Source organism: Carlito syrichta, unplaced genomic scaffold, assembly GCF_000164805.1.
Source record: "Carlito syrichta isolate Samal-C Ts95f unplaced genomic scaffold, Tarsius_syrichta-2.0.1 Scaffold315893, whole genome shotgun sequence".
NCBI classification, from domain to species: Eukaryota; Metazoa; Chordata; class Mammalia; order Primates; family Tarsiidae; genus Carlito; species Carlito syrichta.
This window is the reverse complement of record NW_007259989.1, coordinates 18,329-38,790: the sequence shown is the minus strand read 5'-3', so window position 1 is coordinate 38,790 and position 20,462 is coordinate 18,329. Positions and strand designations below refer to the sequence as shown.

General features: G+C 40.9%; 1 protein-coding gene across 1 annotated transcript in view; it reads right to left on the bottom strand.

Annotated features, from left to right (window-relative positions):
• The window catches only part of LOC103276058 (aminopeptidase O-like), a 35,788-nt gene extending 18,295 nt beyond the window's left edge, over nucleotides 1-17,493 (bottom strand). The window contains exon 1 of the mRNA XM_021706684.1: nucleotides 17,348-17,493. The gene's annotated coding sequence lies outside the window, so the exon portion shown is untranslated. The remainder of the gene's footprint in view (nucleotides 1-17,347) is intronic.
• Between the last annotated feature and the right edge of the window lie 2,969 nt (nucleotides 17,494-20,462).

The window sequence follows — 20,462 nt, the reverse complement described above, 5'->3', positions numbered from 1 at the left end:
CAAACACTTCACGTTTCAGAGGTTCAGGGAATAAGGCAGGGACAGATCCAGTCCATGGAAGGTCAGTAGAATCTCATTCATCAAACACTTCCCTAAAATGTGCAGTCCTGAGCAGGCAACATGAATCTAGAATGCCTTAGGGAAACCAAGTAAACCAGACTCCTTCCCCTTTGAGAATTCGGTGAATTTAGAACTCCTCTGGACTATTCAGAAACCTTTGAGAAGGCACTTGACCTTCTAGCAACTGGATCTGACATCTACTAAGTGCTTGCTACGAGATAGGTTAGGCACATGCAGTACATTATTCCCTTTAATCTTCATTACCCAGTGAAATGGGTACTATCATCTCCATTTCACAGATGAATAAATTGAGGCCCAGAGAAGTGAAGATATTAATAATTCCTTAAGTTCACACAGCTTTTAGATGGCAGATTTAAATTCATATGTTCTGGCTCCAGACCCTGAACTCTTAACACAACACTCTACTGCCTGAAGCACAGACTAAGCCTAGATCAAAAATGGCCATTTAAAGCACAGAGAAGTACATTAGATTCTAAACCCATAAGCTGAGCCAAGCAGGCGACACTGAAACAGGTCAAGAGCCCTCCCCATACAAACGTGGATACCCACCATCACCTGTCTTCCCCATCACTCTTAAACACCACCACATCCTGCCGCTTACAGGAAAGTTATACTATATTGCAGGTCTCATGTTTGAAGGAGTAACTAACTCTACACATCATACCAAATGGAAGGTATTTTTTAATCCTGATCTAATAAAACTTAACTATATAAAATTTCATAATATTCAGCACTGTTGTTAAAGCTAAAAGCCTGTATTAATGATGATATAGCAATGTAACATTCCATATATCCTGAATAGGCAAAATACGATCCAGAAACTATTCTTACCATCAGACACTAGGCTAGATAGTCTCGGAATTGGAAGATAGTGGAAAGGGACATAAGAATGAAAAATTAGAAAACAAACCCATGTTTTAGGCCTACTCATAGCCCAAAAGAACTAGCCTTGTTGACATATACCTTCTTCACTCAAATATCTCCCTACTATTCTCTATCCAGAGGAAGAAGATTGTTATCAACAAGCTCTGAATGGCTGGGAGGGCTCTCATGACATTGCCTGAGTCTTCTGCTCAACAGCTGAACAACCTCAGTTCTTTATGCAAACATGGGTTTGTTTTATAAGTTTAAGAACATGGGTTTGTTTTCTAATTTTTCATTCTTATATCCCTTTCCACTATCTTCCAATTCCGAGAATATCTAGCCCAGAGTCTGATGGTAAGAATAGTTTCTGGATCGTATTTGTCAATTCAGTATATATGGACTGTTACACAGTTTCTAAACCTTCATAATCCTACACAAATGCGAGTTAAGTCACTGTCCCCACTGCAGAATGGTGGGTCCAGGTTTTGAGTGCCACTGTTGAAACAAGACATGACTACAGCAGATGCAAAACGAAGGACTGTTATTCCATGAAGTGCTTTGCTCCCACAGGCCCAATATAAATACTTTTGTGGATATGATTCAATTAATGTAGGCTTTAATAATAAAAAATTGGTTTAATATTTAAAGAGGAAGGCTTTATCCCACCATTCAGTGATTTTTTTTTTGTTATTCTAGGATAAAAATTAACAAAACATTTTAAACTCTATTCGAACTAATATATTTTATTATTGTCTATAAATACTCATGTACTGGAAACAGAATCTAATTAATACAGTTGAGTAACAGAGTTTGGTAGGGTAAAAATGAAGAGATTGGAAAATAAAGTATAGACAAAAAGATCAACACTTCCAGTAAGATTTCCTCTTCAGAAATGTTGAAGAATACTATTTTGAATAGAAACCAGTTTTGAAATTCAGTCCTTAAAGAAGTAATGTAAAAATATTTCCTTTTAAAATAACAAATGTTCTGCTAGGGAGGAAAAAAAGCTACTCCAGCTCTTAGGAGAATATATTTTACTAGCACAAAAAAATTACAGACACAGACTCCTCAAATCTATGATCAGAAGGGACTCTAAGTCTATTTCCCACTTACTACAAGAGCCTCCTCCAGAACACCCCTACAGAGTCACCCAGTGACTATTTAACATAGTTTACACACACACAGAGCAAAACAACCCAAATGCCCATCAACTGACGGATAAACAAAATGTGGTCTATCCATAGAATGGAATATTATTCAGCCATGGAAAGAAATGAAGTACTGACACATGCTACAACAAGGATGAACCTTGAAAACATAACACTAAGTGAAAGAAGCCAGATACAAAAGGCCACATGTTGCATGATTCCATTTACATTAAATGTCCAGAACAGGCAAATCAACAGGGAAAGGAAGTAGATGAGTAGTTGTCAGGAACTGGGGGAACAGGAGAATGGAAAGTGACTGCTAATGGGCACAGGAATTTCTTCTGAAGTGATGAAAATATCCTAAAATTAGACAGTGGTGTGGTGATGGCTGTACAGTTCTGCAAATATACTAAAAACCACTAAATTATACCCTTCTAAAGGGTGAACCTTACAGAATGTGAATTATATCTCAATAAAACTGTTATTTTTAAAAGAGAGTAATAAGGCTGGGCACAGTAGCTCATGCCTATAAACCCAGCACTTTGGGAGATAGAGGCAAGAGGACTGCCTCAACCCAGAGGTTCAAGATCAGACTGGGCAACCTGGTGAGATATCATCTCTACAACTTAAAACTAACTAAATAAATAAAAGTTAGCCGGGCATGGTGATGCACACCTATAGTTCCAGCTATTTGGAAGGCTGAGGCAGAAAGATCACCTAAGTTTAGTGAGTCAAGGCTGCGGTGGCCATGAGCATGCAGTGCCACTGCACTCCAGCCTGGGCGACATTGTGAGACTTCAACTCAAGAAAAAAGAAAAAAAAGAAGGTAATAAAGAAAAGCAAATCATTTAAACAAAGCTTAACAGTAGTTTTTTCACAAGTGTCCTACAGAAGATAGAAAATTGTACTTAATTAGAAACAAAAGATTTAGTAAAAGCATATAAATGATATTAGCAAGGATTATTACAAGCTTAGTGTTTTAAAAGTACTATTTAAAAGAGATACATGTTACTTTGAGTGAGAATTTACAGCTAAAGAGCCATGCTATACCAAGTGCACATCTCCTTCCAACGTGACATAGCACTTCAACTTTATAATATATTTTGTATAATATTTTAAAGACTTTCAAAAACTGTTGAAAACTCCCTTGAGTATTTGTTTACAACAGTACTTCCTGGCTGGTGGCTGGGCATGCTGGCTCATGCCTATAATCCTAGCTACTCTGGGAAGTCAAGGCTGGAGGATCGCCTGAGCCCAGGAGGTAGAGGCTATGCCTCACCCCAATCTGGGTGATAGAGTGAAGCCTTGACTTAAAAAAATAAAAGACAAAAAACAGTACTTCCCCAACTTTGGTCATGCATGTACCACCTTTAATATTTTTGCCATCTTCACAGCATCTGCGTTATTACTTACTAAATATTTTTATTGTATACACTTAGCCATTAACTCACCCTTTTGTCTTAACCTCATCTTAGCCAATAATATCCAGTCCTAACTGAATCCTGAAGTAGCAGGGCATAGAGAAAGCAGTGACTAGAGGCTTTCTCTTAAGAGAACAAGGGGGAAAAAAGAAAAAGGTGAAAAATGCTTCAGGCCCCATTCTTGGTCATTAATCATTTTTCTGGAAGCTAGACACAATTTGATTTTGACAATCTTACGTAAGAAAAAATTACAAGTCATTTTAGATGAATCTACTCCTGCTTTTTTAGATGAATCTAGTCCTCCTAACAGAAATATCATATTCAGAAAATATTATAAAACTACAAATGTTTAAGTCTGATTGGGTTTGTGTTATAACAGTACGCTGTCAAAGCAGTCTTCTGGGGTATTTTTAACCTGGGAAGACGACTCATGACTTTCCAAGTAATTTTATCCCCAGTATGTCTGTGCAACTTTCCAGTGAATATTAAGCAATCAGGTAGCTTTATTACTAGCAATTAAGATTAACATCTGCAAATATCCTCAGAAATTCATGAATATTATCTTGGAATTCCCCAAGGTAAAATTATAATCAGATGAATCACCACTCTCCTTGAAAATGTAGCAAGTGTTTCTCAAAGTGTGGTCTGAGGCACATGCATCATAAACACTCGAAGGGGAGGTGAGGCGGAGGACAGCAGGCTGGTGAGGGTGGTGCTTGCTAAAAATGCAGATTCTTGGGCACAATGTCAAGTGTACTAAATCAGAATCTCCAGGTATAGCAGCCAAGAATCTGCATTTTAAATAAAACGTCTAGATAATTTTTATGTACCAAGTGCTTCTGAACCAATGAACTACTTAAACCAACTCTTGCCATCACAAAGCCATGAAAACAGGATTTTCACAGGTCATTGCATATATAAAGTATTAATAAAACCAGGGAATAAATATTTAAAATGAAAAAGGAGGCAAGCTGAAATGCTCTCTTCCATTATAATCTGGCAGAATTTAGATTCCAAGGTGAACTGTAGCCATGAATGGGGGTATTCTCCAACTGTAAGAACAGTGTTACATGTTACTGGTATCTATAGTGAAGCAGTCTATTCTGACCTTCAACTTGAAACAGCATTCTCTGTAAGACAAATGTCATCCCTAAATGAACATTAAAAGATGTTCTAGGCTGGGCTTGGTGGCTCAACCTGTAATCCCAGCACTTTGGGAGGCCGAGGCGAGTGGATTGCCCGAGCCCACGGGTTTGAGACCAGCCTAGAAAACTTGGCAAGACCTTGTCTCTACAATAAAAAAAAAAGTTAGCTGGGTGTGGTAGCGTGCACCTATAGTTCTGGCTACTTGGAAGGCTGAGGTGGAAGGATCGCCAAAGCCCAGCAGGTCGAGGCTGCAGTGGCTATGAGTGTGCCACTGCACTCCAGCCTGGGCAACAGATTCCAACTCCAACTCAAAAAACAAACAAACAAATAAATAAATTTAAAAAAAGATGTTCTAGCAAGTAGTGAAGTTTTCACAATGAGTTTTCTCAACATTGTGACTTTGCTGCCACAATTAGGTAGAATTGGCTGGGCCAGTGGTTCTCAAATTTGAGCATGCATTTATAATTGCCTGAAAACACAGACTACTGGGCTCTAAGAAGCTACATTTCTAACAAGTCCTAGGTGACATTTATATAGCTGGTCCAGAGACCAGACTTTGAGAACAACTGGCTTAATCTAACTCTGGTCTCCTCTCAACCAGCACAATTTAAAATTCACTGGAGAGTTCAGTGATGCTAAAAATGGCTGCATCTGGCAAATGCTCTAACCACTAGCTGTGCAGTCTCTTATATAATGCTTTTTGCTGCTCAGTATATTGAAGAAACCGTCATCATTCAAAACGTGTAGTACAGGTGATAAGCATGTCCTTCCTTGGAAACTCTAGGGACACACACCCTTCCTATCCCTTCCCCAATTCCTGACCTCAGTCTGACCCTTCAGCCCCTACTTCCTACCTTGCATTGACATTCTTTCTGTCCTTCTCTGTAGGAAACGATACTTCCTACAACAGGAAAGTTGTAGGAAGGGCAGGAAGTTCCTCTGTTCCTATCTTAGGGAACTACATTTCCTTTAGCCAAGAAGCAAGACAGGGTCCCTCCACCCAGAGATTTATTTGGTAATGATGTCACAGGGCTACAGCTGTGCAGATGAACTCTGCAAGGAGTACAGCATCTAGGGGCAAAATCAGGTCAAGTACAAACTTAGAGGATCTCTTGAGCCCTGAAACATAGCAAGACTCCATAAATAAATAAAAAGAAATATCAGGAGCATTCAGATCTCAATAGTTACACTCTAGTTCTCTATAAAAATAAATATGTAACACAGATTTCTCCGTTCAGAGTTAGATCCAGAATTCATACGCGACAAATGTGTGCCCCATTCTCTCCAAATGGTTTCAAGTCCATCTGATCAAGGTTTAAAATACACTCCCAATACCAGGTTCTATGTAGTGAAGTGAACATGTATTCAGTTCATCCTTCCCAGGGCAAGAAATTTCAAAAAAGTCCTGAACTTTGAAAATCACTTGGGGCCAGACACAGTGGATCATACATGGAATCCCAGCACTTTGGGAGGCCAAGGTGGGAGGATTGCTTGAGCCCAGGAGTTCGAGACGAGTCTGATGTACACCTGTGGTCCCAGCTACTAGGGAGGCTGAGACAGAAGGATCGTCTGAGCCCAGGAGGTCAAGGCTGCGGTGAGCCGTGCTCATGTCACTGCACTCCAGCCTGGATGACAGAGTGAGACCTCCAACTCAAAACATAAGATAAAGTAAAAAGTTCATAAAAAGTATTAAGAAAAATTCAAAATTCAATAGGTAAAAGGATTCAACTGTAATAATAAATTAAAACAATGCAGTAGCATTTTTTTTTAATGGAAGAGGGAATCATATGGGAGCAAGGTAAGAAAATGCAATTGATACAGCTTAAATATCTTTAGATCTTCAGTTCAATCACCTTTTAAATTTAAACATACAACTGACACCATTTGGGGGTCATGTTAAAATTAGTTAGGAAGTTTTAAAAGTAAGGTGAAACATCGTATTTTCCTTTGATATTCCATTCCTTATACAGGGGTTGCCAAAAAAATGTATGCACATTTTAAATATGACATTTGCTCAAAAGATGGATACTGGCGTCACCATGCGACAGTCAAAGAAAATGGCAGAAGCACGGTTGAGCAAACATTATACTACACATTGCTACCGTAACTTAATTCAATCAAAAAGTCAAACATAGATAACATCGCTTAAAATGTGTATAAATTTTTTTGGCACCCCCTATAGGCTAAGGCATACATGCTGAAGAAAAAGTGTAAACCTGAATAACAAACACAAAACTACACCAATATTGAAGGAACCTAAGGATATTTTTTAAGTGTTGGCCATAAATTGGTTAAATGCTGCAAATACTACATAACATTTTAATTTGCCATGTAGTATAAAAAATGACTTTCTTACATCATAGCAAGAAAATGACTAAACACAACACACACAGTAGCCATGGTATTTCTAGAACCTGAAATACCCTCTTTATTAGAAAAGATGCTAAGCTATGTTCCAAATGAAAAAGGTTTGTTATAAATAATAGTCGAAATCCTTGGTCCTCCATTTGCTCAAATGTGACCACTGGAGGAACTTGGATTTGTCCAAGAACACAGACAGCACACAGCCTGGTCCATGTTGTCTGCCACTAGAGAGCAACTGTGTGGATGTAATGCTGCTGCTTGTTCAAAAAGCTGCTACTACTGTTCACAAAAGCAAGAACATGGAACCAACCGTGCTGCCCGTCCAAAGAGGACTAGATTAAAAAAATGTGGTACATATACACGATGGAATATTACACAGCCACAAAGAAAAATAATATGATGAACTTCGCAGCAATCTGGATGGACTTAGAGTCTAAAATACTGAGTGATCTTTCACAGAAACAAAGAACGAGTATCACATGTTCTCACTCATAAGCAGACCTTGAACTATCGTAATACTATAAGGATTGGTGGTAGCGGGAAGCTGTGGGGGGGATGGGCGGCCTCTCAACAAGGGTACCTGCATAATGAACATTTGTATACCTAACCCTGAATTGGACCTCTCATCTTTAAAATAAAAAAAACTAAAATTTTAAAAAAAGAAGCTGCTGCTTCTCTGACAAACGTCTTCTGGCACGCTTCTGAGTATGAATGTCTGTTTTTGTGGTCTAGAGAGAACAATCAATTTCTCCTTGGAGGAGCTAAATCCTAAACACCAAAACAAACCAGGTCCCTATGAAATACTGGTCACCACTCTTTACTAAGGTAATAAATAAAAATATTCTTAGAAACACTCATATTTAAGAATGGAAATAAGGTCAAAAAATGTCACTACCAACCACCAATAGGGAATTTACCACCTTATAGGAAATTCCTTGATGGAAGCCGCTTTTTATACTATATCAAATAGATCAGCTTCCATGAAAAATGATGTGTATGAGAATCAAGTTAAAATGTCAAAGCTTTTAATGGCACCTACTCACTTCCTATTTTGCAGTGACAACACTAATGATAAAATAACAAACCCTAGGTCAGCTTGTATTTGTAGATAATATAGATTTTTTTGTTTGTTTTTAATGCTTTGCAAGAGATGAAAGTTAGTACCTATTCTTTCTTGATGAATAATGTAGGTTAAACTCATTAAGATAAGGTAAAAAAATAAAATGTTCACTGGAAATATGGATTTATCAAACACAGGAAAGATCATTAAAAAGCATATTATACATGTTGCTTGTGTCCTCTTTAATGAACAATTATATATGTTGTACATATGCATAAGTATATATTAAAAAGAAATATGAAACAATAAAGAGTAAAAGAGAACAGAATAGGGGGGAAAAGCAGGGGAAAAAAGAAAACTTCCAAAAGTTGTAAGATTTAAGGTATGTTGACATTTCTTCTGCCAAAGAGAGCAGACTTTATCATCAGATGCCCAAATGCAAAAGAAATGCTCTGAAATGAGGTCCCACGGCACAGAAATCTTAGAGTCTAGGCAAAAGGATAGCAAAATCAGAGTAGGAGAATTTTGAAAAACAAAAAAGAACTACTCACCTAAAAAGGGTTCTAAGAAACTAGCTGAGTAAGTCTCGTGACTTTTAAAAACACTACAGGAGGGAAGACCAAGGTAAGGGAAATAATCAAGTTAGAAAAAGAGATGAGAAGCATTTACAGGATGAACTAAGGAACAAACATCCAGAAGCCTTCGTCCTGGTCCCACTTCAGACACTCAGGCTGTCCCATTGCTGTTCTCTCACTTACTCCCTAGCCACAGACAGGTGAAGTCATCTCCATCATCTCTCTCTCAAAACGACCCACATGACGCTTCATGTTTAGCCCACTCAGCAAACTAATTGTTCTCTATTAACATTACATCTTTCATTTAGCATATAAAGTTCTCAGTGTACATAAAGTAGTGCAATTATACTAAACAAACAGTAAGAATTACAACCACACAGACCCAACTATGTCCCACCTAGTTCTTCATAACCACAGTGATGATTACTCTGCAATCCTGAGACAACCTGTGACAAAAACTGAGACTGAAAACTAGCTTCTGAAATGTTTGAGTTATGTCTCTTATTTAGGCAATTATTTTATCCTTTTTACTGTTTTCTAAAACCATTTTACTTTTAGAAAAAGGACTTCTCATTCTGTACAGAGGGAGAAAGGGAGATCCTAATTTTGCCATTTGTCACATAACCTCAAGGGAAAATAGAGGTTTATTCCCAAATGACATGTAGATGAAATGCATTTTGAGTCAACAAGTCAAAAACCTAACTTTTCAACGAAATATTCAACAAGTTAATGGAGGTCAGACTGAGCGATGGTCGCTGTGCTTGGAAACAGAAATAATAATTGCTGTTATGAAATAGAAGACTTGGTTGGCCATCTCGTTCAAGGAAATGTATAATGATCTTGGATATTAACCTGTTATAAAATGTATAATAGAGAGAAGACCAATGGCCCATTCTTGACATTTTCATTATGTGAAACAGCTCCATGTCTGAAATATTTCATTTCAATACTCCAATCTCAGAACACGACTTCCTGGTCTTCCTACCCTTCCTCTTGCTTACTCGCCAACTCTTCTAATCATTTCACTGAGACTGCAGTCCCTTTGCTTTTCCATTTTCTCCAGTACATCTGCTCCTCTGGCTCAAGAACAGTGGTTCTCAATTGAGGGTAACACTGTCTTTCAGAGGACATTTGATGACATCTGTAGACAATTTTAATCATCACGCTGGAGGGGGCTGCTACTGGCATCTAATAGGTAGAGGCCAGAGATGCTGCTAAAACACCCAACGTGCACAGGACAGCCCCCACCCCAGCAGAGAATTATAAATGTTTCAGAAACAGAGAATCTCTGCTCTATGGCCTTCTGTAGATAACATGGTCCGTTTCTTCAGTCACTCGTGGAACATTTTAACCTCAAACATCTTGCCTTTTTATCCTTCTCACACAATTGTTCTATAAAACCAACCCCTCGCCGAATTGAATCACTCAACTTCTCTACTTCTAAACTCAGTCTGCTGAGCTCAAGGGAAGATAAAGAAATAAACAGCACAGGCCCAAGAATGGCTGACTCTACATATACTCAGATTCCAACTTTGTTGCGACTCTCGACATTCCCAGGAGGGCAAGCTTCATGTCACTCTCTGGACATCCGCTTAACTCCAGTACTTTTCCCCTCAGTGATTATTCTAAACTTTTACCACTGCCATCAACGTCTACCCCACCAAATCAACACTTAATATCAGCAAACTTACCTGCCTCACTTAAGAGCGTTTGCTACTGTCAGACGAATTTCCACACTTCTTCCCCATCATGCACTTGCTACGTCTACCCCCACCGTTTTCCCCATCTCTCCTTGGAGAGTGAAAGAAGTGTCCCTTGTGTCCCAGCATACCCTGATTGCGGCCTCTGCGCTGGAGAGCCGCTCTTTTGGCTTTCCTCTAGGAACCCTGCTTCTTCAATCATCCAGCCCCTAGATCCTCTACCTCCGCTTTCTTTCTCAGCCCTTTTTGCCTCGGAAATAGGTGAATATTCCAATCTCTTCCAAGGGGAAAAAGCCCACAAAGGAACAAAACCCTCCCTTAATCCTCATTTTCTTCGTGCTATTTCTGTCCTTACAGCCCAATCCCTTAAAAGAACTGTCTTCAGCCCGCGGGTTCGAGACCCGCCTGGGCAACTTGGCGAGACCTCGTCTCTACAATACACCAAAAATCCGCCGGGCTGGGGGCGCGCGCCTGCAGTTCCAGCTCCGCGGAAGGCGGAGGCGGAAGGATCGCCGGAGCCCAGCGGGTCGAGGCTGCGGGGGCCGGGGGCGGCCGCTGCACTTCCGTCTGGGCGACAGCGAGACTCCAACTCAAAAAAAGAGAGAGAAAGAAAGGAAAAAAAGAAAAAGAACGGTCCTCACTCCCTATCCTCATCACCCCAGCCCCCTTTCAGACCACTATTCACTGCCCACATCCCTACCATGCCAGTAATTCCACAGTGGAGGCAAATGACTTCCTCGTGGGGTTCGGTGCGTTCTACTGGCTCTTAACTGTGCAGCATTAACGTAAATTACCATGCCTCCTTAAAATTCTCTCATCTTTTAATATTTGTGATCCCGTTCTTTCCTCTATATCTTCCGACCCCTTTGGCCTTCCCTTTTCCCACTCCTTAGATGTTCGTGTCCCTTGTAACTCTAAGCTTCAATCCTCCTCACTCGACTGACCAACCCATTCTCTAGTCACTTCAAATCCTTACCTCCAGCTTTGGACTCTTTTAACCAAGTTTGTCTAGCAAACAGCACCATCATCTACCCAGCTGCCCAAGCTAGAATCCTGGAATCTTCCCAGATTTCCCACTATCACCCACCTATAATCAATTTCAATATTCTATCAATTTAAGCATCTCTGGGATTTTTCATATGAGTACATTCTGCACCCTGTCTGATATAGGCAATTATCTCTCATCCAGAATATATTATGACAAGAAGAATGATAATTAAGTAATATGAGCAAAAAACTTGGAGGGCCCTCTTATTAGTAAGGATGCTACAAAAATACAATAAGGTATGATTTGAAAGAACACAGAACAATAGAATTCTTTTGTAAAAAATAGAGTCTGATGCTATATGGATATAGGCAAATTATTTAATCATCCCAATTCCCAGACTCCCAACTGCCCAAAAAAGAAGGGTAAAAGGAATATATCTTAAGGACCCTCTGAACCCTTAACAATCACTGTTTAATTCTGTTTCTACCACACATTACCGACAGTTCATACCCCCAAGTATACACTGTATATAGTATATAAGATATTATTAATACTTCCAAAAAAGGCTGCTGTGTCTCTGTTGATGCCAAAATATATCAAGCACATCCACCACTTTCTAAAACTAAACCATTAATTGAAAGTATCAAAGCAATAAAATGTAAGCAAAAGAAAAAGTCAAGAAAAAAACATAATGAAATTGATTATACATATATAAGTGCTATTTCAAAATAATTTCTTCAGGAATCAAACAACACAATGTGATGAATTAGCAGCAAAATGAGTATGCAATAAACTATTCTAACAGTCAATAATCAATAGCATTATGAACAAAAAACTCTTCCTACCCACAGAACAGTAAAGTGGGAATTGTGCAATGCTGAAAGTCAAACACAAGCACAATATTTTTACAATATGAGATCACAAAAAGTTTCAGGATCTGCTTTAAAAGACGAGGCTCTTGGAGAAGGATAATAACTAAGCTGTGAAAATGCAGTCTGAATTCTATTTAAATGTCACTCCAATCAAATGAGAGGCACCTGTTCCCTTTTTCAGTTTGGATTCAGTTGCTCTTTCAATTTCAGAAGTAATTTTCAGTTTTAAAGAGAGTATTAATAGAAAGAGAGAAGGTAGAGGAAGAGTGTGGCAGGCAAAACAATGTATACTGCAAAGTAGATACTGTCAAAACCTAAGGACAAATTAACTCTGGGGCCAGATAGCCTGAGTTCAAACCCCAATTTGACCACCTACCAGTCTCATAATTTTAACAATTCGCTTAATTTCTCTGTGCCTCAGTTTCCTCAACTGTGTAGTACCTATTTCATAGGCAAAGTGCCTAGAATAATGCCTTGTGTACTGTAAACACTACAGAAATATTAGGTAATCTTATCGTTAAGGTTATTTTCCTTACTTTTTTTTTTTTGAATCGGAGTCTCACTCTGTCTCCCAGATTGGAGTGCAGTGGCCGCTCCCGGCCACCGCAGCCTCGCCTACTGGGCTCCGGCGATCCTTCCGCCTCAGCCTTCGGAGTAGCGGGATTACAGGCATGCGCTACCACACCCGGCTTATTTTTTTTTTATTTATTGTAGAGATGAGATCTCGCTGCCCAGGCGGGTCTCGAACCCGTGGGCTCAGGCCATCCACTCACCTCAGCCTCCCAAAGGCACGGGATTATAGGCTGAGCCACCAAGCCCGGCTATTTTCCTTACTATTTTTAGACTAAATATTAAATAAGAAAAATTACACTACAATGTATGCTCAGGCTCCAATTTATCAATGCACAACAAGCATTCTGTTCATCGTTCAAAGACAAATGTTAGTTTAGCTGTCGTCTTCATCCCCGTCCCCCAGGAGCTCACAGTCAAACCAGGTAACAAAGTACTGAGTTCATATAATATGAAATGAAAAGTATAAAGAAACACAATTCAGTACGCATCTAAAGTATACAATATAGTATAGCCGTACAATGGAATAGTATCCAGTCTTCAAGAGGAATGAAATTCTAACACATGCTACATCATGGACAAACCATCATGCTAAGTAAAACACGCCAGTCACAAAAAGACAAATACTGTACTAATCCACCTACATGAAGTACCTAGAATAGGCAAATTCATAGAGACAGAAAGCAGAACTGCGGTTACCAGAAGCTGGGGAGAGGGAAATGGAAATTTTATTGTTTAATGGGGCAAGGAGCTTCTGTATAGGATGATGAAAAAAGTTCTGTAAATAATGACAATTACAAAACATTGTGGATGTATTTAATGCCACTGAAACGCACACTCAAAAATAGTTAAAACAGAAAATTTTGCTGCACATATTTTACTACAATAATTAGGTAAAAAGTACAGAATAGATTTTCAACAGGAAGTTATAAAATAAGTATCAGCATCAATGGTATCAAAATAAAGGACTACTTATTCTCAAGTTTCTGACTATGGACACCAGCTTAGCTGGTCTTGGTTTAAAACACACATCTGAAAATGGGTACCATACCTTGCAAATGTCATAAGGAACATTATTTCACTTTTCTGGTACAGTCAATTTACTTAACACTTTGACAAAAGAAAGAAAGAGAAAAGGAACTACACTGAGGAAATATGTTTATGTCTGGTCAATGCCTAGTGATGGTTTGGTTTTTATAAAGATGTACTTATCCACATAGAACTATGGTAACGTGAGTGCAATAGTATACCTGTGCAGGGCACCATGAATGGATATGTAAGTCAACTGGTATTCAAAAGTAAAGAGGGTTTCCATGTTTTAGTAGACCATAATTTAAACTACTGAAATAGCCCCCAAAACTCAAAACAGAAATTGAAAGTCCATTATTTTGATAAATGTAATGAAGTTAAATATTTAAAATCTCCACTCCAAAAACCCCAAGCAAATGTCCATTGTATTAGAAAGACTCAACTAAAGCAAATTTAATAAATTAACATTTTCCCAGGGCTGTGCTCAGTGGCTCACACCTGTAAACCCAGCACTAAGGAAAGCCAAGGTGAGAGGCTTGCTTGAGCCCAGGAGTTCAAGACCAGCCTAGGCAACAAGCACGACCTCATCTCTACAGTAAATTAAAAAAATTAGCCAGGCATGGTGGCATATGCCTGTAGTCCCAACTACTTGGAAGACTGCAGCAGAAGGATTGCCTGAGCCCAGCTGGTCAAGACTATGTTAGCTGTGATCATGCCACTATACTCCAGCCTGGGTGACAAAGTGAGACACCAACTCAAAAAAAAAAAAAAATCCCAGAATGGCTTGGGATGAAGGATTCCAGTTGGGATAATTTAACTGACTAGTAAGTAAACTGGTAATTACCATATATCAAATATCATTTCAGGAACAATTTTCAAAGTAGAATGCAATTTTAAAAAGACCTAAAGCCAAAACCAGACTAATAAAATTAGTAAACACTTAATATGGCACTTTCAATTTGCTTGTCATTGTTCTAAGCTCTTTCCTCACAACAATCTTCTAAGTATTCTTATTATCCCTCTTTTGCAAATGAGGAGACTGAGGTGTAGAGGAGTCTAGTATCTTACCTGGGCTCTCTGTGCTGCTAGTGACAGAGCTAGGATTTAAGCCCTAGAAATCTGGTTCCACAGTCCCTGGATTTAATCCCTATGCTTTACTCTTTTTTTCTTTTTTTTTGAGTTGGAGTCTCACTCTGTCACCCAGACTGGAGTGCAGTGGCACACTCCTGGCCACCGCAGCCTCGACCTGCTGGGCTCCAGCGATCCATCCGTCTCAGCCTTCCAAGTAGCTGGAACTACAGATGCGTGCTACCACGCCCAGCTAATTTTTTGATTTATTGTAGAGATGAGGTCTCACCAAGTTGCCCAGGTGGGTCTCAAACCCGCGGGCTCAGGCAATCCACTCACCTCAGCCTCCCAAGGTGGGGGATTACAGGCTGAGTCACCGAGGCCGGCTGCTTTACTATTTCTAATAGTCCATTATTGAGAAATGGACAGCAAGAAGTATAAGCAAATTCAGAATGCAAAGCAGTTTGGGAGCCAAATGTAATAAAAGCCCTGAGGAAATCACTATGTTACAACACAGGACAATAAATGATGTTCGTGACTATATTAGGAAAGGTTAAAAATCTAGTCAGTATACTTAGTATTTAAGAAGACAAGAAATTGTTTAGTACATTTTTTAAATTTCCATCCCAAACAGCCAATAGGATTTTCATTTCTAAAGTAGTAAAACTCTCAACTGTAAAATTACTCATTCCCTGAGGACTCCAAAGAGAAGGGATTACTGAACAATCTTGCCATTTACCTCATTCTTAAAGATAACGATGGGTGTGTGTGTGTGTGTTTTGCAGGAAGATCACAAATTAAACTTTCCAGGTGTTTTAATTCCAGGAATATGAGAGCTTAATATAGTATTAAAGATATTATAAAGTGTCAAATTATTTAGACCGATGAGTGAACACACTCATAGAATTATGTGTAACTATTATAAAGAAACCTAAGATTTGATCATTAGAGTTATTTCAAAAAAAACAAGAAAAGTACAGGCTTTAAAGTTATAAACAGGCCAGTGCAGTGGCTCATGCCTGTAATCCCAACACTTTGGGAGGCCAATGCAGGAGGACTGCTTGCACCCAGGAGTTCGAGACCAGTCCAGGAAACACAGTGAGACCTAACCTCTACAAAAATAAAAAAAATTAGTCAGGTGTAGTGGCATGTACCCGTAGACCCAGCTGAGGTGAAAGGATCATCTGAGCCCAGGAGTTCGACACTGTGGTGAGCCATGGTTGTGCCACTGCACTCCAGCCTGGGGGACAGAGTGAGACCCCTCCCCAACTCCCCTCCCCAAAAAACATCATACACAGACCTGAATTTAATTATTGGCTCTGCCATTTAGTTACTGTGAATTTCCAGCAAGTCAATTTAACTGAGACTCAATTCCCTTTGTAAATTAGGGATAATAATTCCTAACTCATATAGTTGTTGTGTGAACTAAAGAGAAAACATGCAAAGTGTTAACACAGTCCCTGGGATATAGCTGGTAGCAACCAGCAACTATTATTATTCCCCAACCTTATTCTACTTTGCCCCCCAAATATTGGAGTAAGCCAGTCTTCCCAATTAGCAAGTCATTGATAGGCTTCCCAGAATTATATGACGGACAATCAATGTACTCTATTCAAAAATGGAACTGACTAAGAGTACAGAAAAATACAAAACCAAACCATCAATGAGCTCAAAGATTTCAGAATTCTGCTTCTCATCCCATATACTCAGCAGCTATTCTGCTCGGTTTTGTAATAATCCACATCACTTCTCTATGCAGTCACATAAACCCTAGTGTTATTTTTTGCATCTAAATATTCCTAGCGCTTCTGTTATCTCGAGGGCCACCTTTGCAATGGTAATTGTCATCACTGCTCGAAAACCAAAAAGAAATCCAAAGGCAAGGTGCCTTTTAATGAAATGCCATCAACATCTCAGCCGTTGATCGGATCCCATGTGGATTATTTATTATCCCAACAGATGCTCACATTGCTGTGCCACCCCCCACCCCCAGCCCGATACGTGCGTTCATGGGCAGAACTCCAGACTACCAGAGAACAATGTTCTTTAGGGACGCCAAAACTCAGAACCTGGCGCTCTCCGTAAGGGTCCTCCGGGGGAAAGTAGGCGGGTGGGTTTCACTGCAAGTGGAAAGGAACAGAATCGGAAGCTGTTCTGACTACTTAAGACTGGAGAGGGGTCCTGCGGGGCTAGGAGCCCAGAAGGGCGGGAGAGGAGGGCCTGGAGGGAACACAGGGTCTGGGCCACCGGGCAGAGGAGAGCCAGAGCTCACGGCCACTAGCCAGCTGAAGTCCCCCGGAGTCTGGGAGAACTGGGGAGGGAAGGGGGGACCCCGCTGATCGAGCAAAGACGAGGGCAGGGGTAGGCTCCCGGTCGCCTTCAAAACGGGATGCTGCCGTCCCCGCCGCCATCGCGGCGCCGGAGAGGAAGGCAGAGACCCGCCGGGGAGCGCACAGGTTACCTGTCTCAGCAGCCTGCCCACCGGTCTCCACTTCCGCAGACCCGGGGTTACTACAGGCTACCGGGCACGCGCCGAGTGGCGTCATCTCCGCGCGCCCGGGTCGCAGCCCGCCTGGCCCCGCCTTCCTCCGAGCCCGCCCCCTTGGGGGAGCGGGCCGGACCGCCCCCAGGTAGGTCTGCGCAGGCGCAGAAGACGGCCCGAGCCGCTCGGGCACTCTTAATGGCACGAGCTCTTGGGCGCTTGAGGAAAAAATGTCACTGAAATGCAAATGTGCGTTTTTAATTTCTTAGTCTGCTGCATCTGCTTCATAGGCCTATTGTTCACATATTCATCCCACCACGGTGTATCAAGGTCCTACTGCGCAGGGAAGCACTGTTACAGAATCTAGGGGAAAAGCGATAAACGAGACCGACGCTGTGCCTACCCTCATGGAGATTATTCTCTAGTTGAGAAAGCAAACATCGAGTAACAATAAATATATATATGCATTCGTAGAGATAAGTGTGTGGAAGGAAAAGGACAAGTTGCTAAAAAACTAAGGGAAAGCAAGTGACCCTTTAGTTTGGGATGTCAAGAAAGCGCCTTCCAAAGAGGTTCATTGAAATGAGAAGAAGCCAGCTCGGTGAAGATCTGGGAAAAGAACCGCCAAGAGAAGGATCTACCTGTGGCAGAATGTGGTGCCCTGAAGAAAGTAAGAAAGTAGGCGAGGGAAAGAACAGAGGAGAAGACAACAAGGCAAGGAGAGCCACCATCATGCACAGCCTTTCTTGACCATTGAGAGGAGTATGGATTTCATTTCAGGAGTAATGTGAAGCCTGTGAAGAGTTTTAAACACATGAGTGACAGGACTTGTTTTATAAGATCACCCTGCTGGCTGCTGTATACAAGGAACTTTGGGGAACAGTGATGCAAAGAGGCAGGGTGCCATGCTAATGCCTGTAATTCCAGCACTTTGGGAAGCTGAGGCGGGAGGATTGCTTCAACTCAGTTCAAGACCAGCCTGGGAAACATAGCAAGACCTCAGTTCTACAACAACAACAAAAAAAAGTTGGCCTAGTGGGTTTGCGTGCCTATAGTCTTAGATACCTGGAAGACTGAGGGAGGAGGATTGCTTGAGGAGTTCGAGGCTGCAGTGAGTCATAATTATGCCACTGCCCTCCAGGTTGGGTGACAGAGCAAGACTCTTTAAAAAAAAAAAAAAAAGGATACAAAGAGAAGAGTTACTTTCAGGTAAGAAACGATGGAGAGAAATGGACACATTTAAGGAATAGTTTTGAGGTAGATGTGACAGACTTGGAGATGGGTTAGATAAGGGTGATAAGGAAAAGAAAGGTGTCAAAAATGACTCCTCAATTTGGGGCCTAAACAAATAGTTAGATAATAAAGCTAAAACAAGTTGTGTTCCTTCTTTCAAGCCTGATTCCTTTGCGTCTTTGTTACCAAACCTTCTAGGTTCTCCTCTTGCCTCTCTGACCATCTCTCCTCAGCTTCCACCACTGGCCTCCTTTTCCTTTTTTCCTTTTTGTTTTCCTTGACTCTTTCTGTTAGGGTCCAGATAGGGTGAGGGTGGATGGATGGAGAGGAGAGAAAGGGGAGGGGAGGCACAGCACCACCAGAGCTGGCAAGCCAGAGATCCGAGTAAATGCAAAGAATTGCAGCACACAGAGGTGAAAGAAGAAAAGATTTATTTAAGAAAAGTTCACCCCCACAGACAGGGAGCGGGTGTACACTCTAGGTGAGTGTGGTGCCGTAACCCCCCAAAGCCCTGTCTTAAATCATTTTCCTTGGAGATGTTGCAATCAGGTAGACGTGACTGCCATGACTTCCTTATTGACCACCTGTGGATGTCCTGGAGAACCTGTGACACAGAGACCCGTCAATGTCTGTCCATATTATCAAAGCCCCTAGAGAAGGGCGTGACAAGGATTCTAATGCTCCTGCACCTTCTCGAACAACATTCCTTAGAGCTAATGGAGGGTGCACTTCCCCTTATCTCCTAGGCATTCCCAGTGGGTAGCTTCGGGGGATCCTTGACTTCAGTGTAAGATAGCGCCAGATTTACTGGAAGATTGAATCCCCATCTGCTCCCCCTCTGAGCAGTCATAACTTTTGTAATTACAAGTTTCATGGCTTTTACAATCCTTGCCCAATGCATCATGTCTTAGGCCTTGTAAATTCCCTTTACTCTAGACAAGCTTGATTGCCGCTATGAAATACCTCTGTTACCTGGCACCAGGAAGTCTGAAAAGACAAAGTCGGCAAAGTTAATTTCACCTAAAGTGTGCATTTCTCCAGAAACATAGCATCTACTTTCTCATCATTGTATTAAGGTTTAGGAAGAAGATTAAAAAATGCATTTCCCACTCTCGGTGTATCCTTTCACTTTCCATGGTCTTTTTATGCTACATCAGTGGCTTTAAACCCAAAAGCATACAGCAGCCAGGCAGTTAACACAAAGGAGTGAAACTCATGGAGGAGAGGAAGGCAGGGATCAGACAGGGAGCTCATGGTCCCTAATCAGCTCTGTGGACTTTTGCCAATCAGGAATGCTGCCCCGGTGATATAGGATTCTCTCCTTTTCAAAGAGAAATTGATACAGAGATATTTACATGAAATCTCCCAAATTTTAGACATTAATCACTAATTCAAATATTAAACTTTTGTTTTGGACCAAACAAAAGACATCTGGTGGCCATAAGATGTCTGCAGGCTACAACTTTGTCTCCTTGGTGTATGTTTCCCCAAGAATAGGCAAAGCCTATTCTATAGATGTGACCACATCTGCAGAATAAGTTTGCAAGTGGACAGTTCCCAAGTCTATCTCTCTATCCAGACTTTTAAAAAATGTTCTTGTTGGAATACCCAAATTTTACTTAGATGTCCAGTTGGCTTTTGAGAAACTGAACTTGTCCTCTATCCCCATGCCCAAACCGACTTACTCATGTATTCTCTCTCAGTTAATAGCACTGGTGCCGGGCTCGGTGGTTCAGCCTGTAATCCCGTGCCTTTGGGAGGCTGAGGTGAGTGGATTGCCTGAGCCCGCGGGTTCGAGACCCGCCTGGGCAGCGAGACCTCATCTCTACAATAAATCAAAAAATCAGCCGGGCGTGGTAGC